At 41.1% G+C, this 4,842-nt stretch overlaps 1 pseudogene; it reads right to left on the reverse strand.

Moving 5' to 3' along the window:
* Window positions 1-1,898: 1,898 nt before the first annotated feature.
* On the reverse strand, window positions 1,899-2,533 carry LOC102839825 (annotated as a pseudogene).
* Between the last annotated feature and the right edge of the window lie 2,309 nt (window positions 2,534-4,842).

Consider the following 4,842-nt stretch of genomic DNA (forward strand, 5'->3'; position numbering starts at 1 on the left):
TCCAGTAAATAGTTTTATTTTTATGTGCAGTGACAATTCTGTTGAGTTCCTGGTAATGTGATCAGAATTTTGAGGGTATTACCAGCAGTACTGATAGATTTTTCCTTCTTCATTTAACTTTGTCCTCAGGGCTACAAGCCTGTTTTCTCACCATACAGATCATTATAGACAATACTGCTACATCCCAGACTGGATTGTGAACTCCCCACGGGCAGGGACTGATTTCCCTATCTCCCTTTCACTAGCATTTAACATCCCATCTGGTATATTATAGTCATGTCAAATGAATAGAATTATTAGGTAGTGACTCAAAGGAATGCATTTTTAAGTGCAAGATCTCAGGCAGCAAGATGGCAGTATGGGAGATAATTTGCCAAATAGTTGGCTGACTGGGGATTGACTAAGAAGAGATGGTACCTAACTGGTGTCCTTTAGTTCATATTTCAACGGTCTGGAATTCATTCCTCTGTTCACATGCAGACCAGGCCTGGATATGCCTTTCTGATCTAAGAGGTAAGAGTGTAGTTCTATGAAGATTGGAAAGTTAAATGATGGATGCCCTTGGTGTAGTTTTCTCATAACTTCTATAAGAATGCCAAGGTCCTTACGTCTTATTTATCTTATTATGTCTTATTCTTCCCTATAATTTTGTCTTTGTTATCTAGTGTTGTTAGAGCAGAAATACCACAAGTGGATGGCTGTAACAAATAAATTCATTCTCTTAGAGTTTAGGAGGCTCAAAGTCCAAATTCAGAGAGCTGGCTCTCGGGAAAAGCTTTCTTTTTCTTTGTTGGCGCTGGGAAAAAGTCCTAGTCTCCTTTCAGCATCTGTAAGTCCAGTATTCCTTGGTGATCTTTATGTATCTTGGCATCAATCTTTCCCTGGACCTAGGAGCTTCACAGTGCAGGGCACCCAGGTGCAAAGGATACCCTCTACTCTTGGTTCTTCTTTCTTGGTGGTACTAGGTCCCTCTTTCTTTGCTTGGGTCTCTCTCCTTTTATCTCCTGTAAGATGAAACAGGTTGCAGCCACACCCCTGGAATCTCTCTTAGATTGGATCAGGATTGTGATTCAGCCCACCCTTAATTCTCTTATTGGTTTATCACATCAGATCACAATATGCAGGGTCATCACGTAACAGCCAAACCATTGAGAAATCATGGCCCTGCCAAGTTGACACATATTTTAGGGAGACTCAATTCAATCCATGACAAATGGGGAGACACACTTTACTCCATTACAAATGGTCTTGTATATATCTTGTAGGATATCTCTGTCTTGTAAAAATGAGTAAATGTATTGCAGTGGCTTCAGCTTCAACAGCAACATATTTTAGCCTTGTAGTTCTCAAAAGCCTGTATCAAATTGCCTGTTGCTGTTGCCTGCTGTTTAGTTTCTCCCTCCTCCCCCCACAACTCACAGTAACCCTATGTATAATGAGAACTAACTGTTGTGATCCATAAGTTTTCTTTCTTTTCTTTTCTTTGTCAAATTTTGGCTTTATTTTAAACTTTTAAAGGGGCATATGGTACAGGAAGGAAAAATGGGACTAATTCTCAGCCGTTGGTGCCCACTAGGTACAAAACCAGACACCTGACCCTAGGTCCATCGATTGTTTTAGCAAGTTTCAATTCTATCTAAGGTCAGTGAAGCCTATTACACCCCACCTCCTTAGTAAAGAATTCTACAGACAGTCTAGTCATAGTGATCTAGCGCAAGCATAGGCTTAAAACTACAGAGGATTTCAACTTAACATCTATATTTTACAACTGGTAAGCATTTAAGCAACAAGTAGCCTCCGAGAGCTCGCTTCAGAAGGGAAAGAATTAATGGTCGGATGTCAGAAATTAAGCTACTGCTGCTGCTGCTCTTGATGCCACAGCCCCCACCCCTGCAGACCTAAGCAGACACATAGCGTGACAGTGGCTCCTTGGCAGTGCCATGCACAGAGGCATCATCGTACGGGGATAACAGCGTCATAGTATCGCTGCTGGTAACATAAACCAGGACATCAGAGGAGTTTCTTCTATTGATGTGTTGGAAGCAGTTCCACACACAGCTTAATCCGGTCACCTTTAAAGGTCAAGATAATGCTGATAAACAGAAGAATAATGAGGACTGCATTATAATGACATGATATCATCTCTGTAAGGAAAATTTTGAGACAGTTGTATGTAGTCCTGAATGGAGTTTGGATAAACAAGCCCAGTAACAGCAACAAGGTGCTCAGGACAAAATTGAGTATCTGATAACAGAAGACTAGGGTGATCCAAGTAGACGCCATAAGTAGCCATTAACCATATCAGGGTCACGAGAAGAGAAAATTGCGATAGTGATGCACGTGTTGGCATCATCCATGAACTCTAAGTCCCCTCCAAGTTCAGAACTGGAAAAGTGCTACTGATCTGGATCAGCCAGGGCGCTCAAGAGCATCAACAGTACCAAACCTCGAGCAGGTTGGTGCCAGTGTGGACACGCTAACACACGCAGCGGCTCTTGTAGTAGAACCGCCTCCAGGGCGCGACCATCTTCATCCCTCCGGTCCCTGGCGCAGTTGCGCGAGTACGTGCCCAAGTTTGCAGGAATGGCAGGGGTGGTGCTTTGGTATCCCACCTTGCCCCCTGCCCCTTACTCCATCGCTTGCTTGCGCTTCTCTGGGACTCACCTAGCGCACATACCCTGGCTCCTTGCTTCCCTTGAGAGCTTTGGCTGAGAGTCTCTCCATAAGGATTTCATTGCCTAATTTTCAAAAGTAAATTGCCAGGACTTTCTTTCTAGTCTGTCTTAGTCTGGAAGCTCTGCTGAACCCATTCAGTATCGCAGTATCACACAAGCTGCAACTGACAGTGGTGGTTACACTTCAGGAGCGTTTGCAGGAAATTGAAACTGTTTCTTCCACATGGAAGATGAGAAATCTACCAATGAAACATCACTGTCCCCAGAATTACCTTGTTGTTGATGTTGTTAGGTGCCATCCAGTTAGTACCAACTCATAGTGACCCTTTGCACAACAAAACGAAACACTGCCCAGTCCTGAGCTCAAGTGTGACAACCTCACAATTGTTGCCATGCTGAGTCCATCGATGTTGCCACTTGGCCAATCCATCTCGTTGGGGGTCTTCCTCTTTATCTCTGACCCTCCACCTTACTAAACATGATATCCATATCCAGTGACTGGTCCCTCCTGACAATATGTCCAAAGTATGAGAGACAAAGTTTGGCTGTCCTGGCCTCCAAGTAGCACTCTGGCTGCACTTCTTCCAAAACAGATCTGTTGGTTCTTTTGGCAGCCCATGGCACTTTAAATATACTCCTCCAACACTATAACTCAAAAGCATCAATTCTTCTATGGTCTTCCTTATTCATTGTCCAGCTTTCACATACATATGAGGTTATTGAAAATCCCATGGCTTGGGTCAGGCACACCTTAGTCCTCAAGCTGACATCTTTGCTTTTCAACACTCTACAAAAGTCTTGTGCAGCACATTTGCCTACTGCAATACATCATCTGATTTCTTTACTGCTGCTTCCATGAGTGTTGATAGTTGATCCATGAAGAATGAAGTCCTTGACAACTTCAATCTTTTCTCCATTGATAATAATGTTGTTTATTGGTCCAGTAGTGAGGATTTTTGTTTTCTTTACATTGAGATGCAATCCATACTGAAGGCTGTGCTCTTGGATCTTCATCAGTAAGTATTTTAAGTCCTCTTTACTTTCAGCAAGAAAGGTTGTATCATCTGCATATTGCAGGTTGTTAATACTTCCTCCGATCCTATTGCCACATTTTTTTTCATATAATCCAGCTTCTCCTATTATTTGCTCAGCATACAGGTTGAGTAAGTATGGTGAAAGAATAAAACTGTCACATACCTTTCTTAATTTTAAATATTCAGAAGTAATTTGTCACTCCTTCTTCCTAGTCTGTCTTCATCTGGAAACTCATCTGAAACCTTTCCACCATGGGTGATCCTGCTGGTATTTAAATACCCCATGGCATAGCATCCAGAATCACAGCAACTCATAAACCACCACAGTACAACAAACTGACAGACGAGTGGTGGCATAGCATTACTAGGGAATTAAAAATAGAAAAACTCAGATTCCTTGTTCCAGATTTGGCCTTACAGAGAGTCCAATTTTCTAGGGTATAATGGAATTGACATTGTCAATCCTCAGGTGTTTTCAAAGCATATTTTTACTAGCGACTAGTGCTTTGAGTGAATGAGTTTTGTAAACAAATAAAAAGCCACTTTAATGTTTTTAAAATATCCCCCAATTAACTTCTGTAACCTTTTTAGAGACAGAAAAAAATCAGAGATGATAGGTAGTGTTAGTTTCCATTTAGAGTGGAATGTAATAACCTCTGCTCACTTGAACCTTCACCCTTGACGGAATAATGAGGCTAATTAGTAACTGCAGTTCTCTTAAATTATAATTTTGTCTCTTCTGTGGGCAATTATTGAATAAAATTCATTAATATTTAACTGTATCTCCATTCATCTTGTATAACGATAATGATCTATTAGTTTATCTTTCAATAATGCCTATGGGTAGGGAGGAAGTCTATAGGGTAGTGTGCCAAGCTAATTACCCTCAATAGTAATTGTTAATTCTTCAAGTTGTCTGCTTAAGGGATTTTTGGACTGTGACAGGGATGGGACTAAGGAAAAAGAATAATAGAGACAGAAGAGCTATTTCAAGATTCTAGAACATTCAGAAAGGAGGAGAATGTGGCAGTTTTAGCATTGGTTTAGACAGAAATGAACTGCCTGCAGTTGAAAGGCTTTACTGTATTTTATGAGTATATATTCATGATACATTTGTTGTTGTTGTTAAGTGC

Source organism: Chrysochloris asiatica, unplaced genomic scaffold (genome assembly GCF_000296735.1).
Source record: "Chrysochloris asiatica unplaced genomic scaffold, ChrAsi1.0 scaffold00048, whole genome shotgun sequence".
NCBI classification, from domain to species: domain Eukaryota; kingdom Metazoa; phylum Chordata; class Mammalia; order Afrosoricida; family Chrysochloridae; genus Chrysochloris; species Chrysochloris asiatica.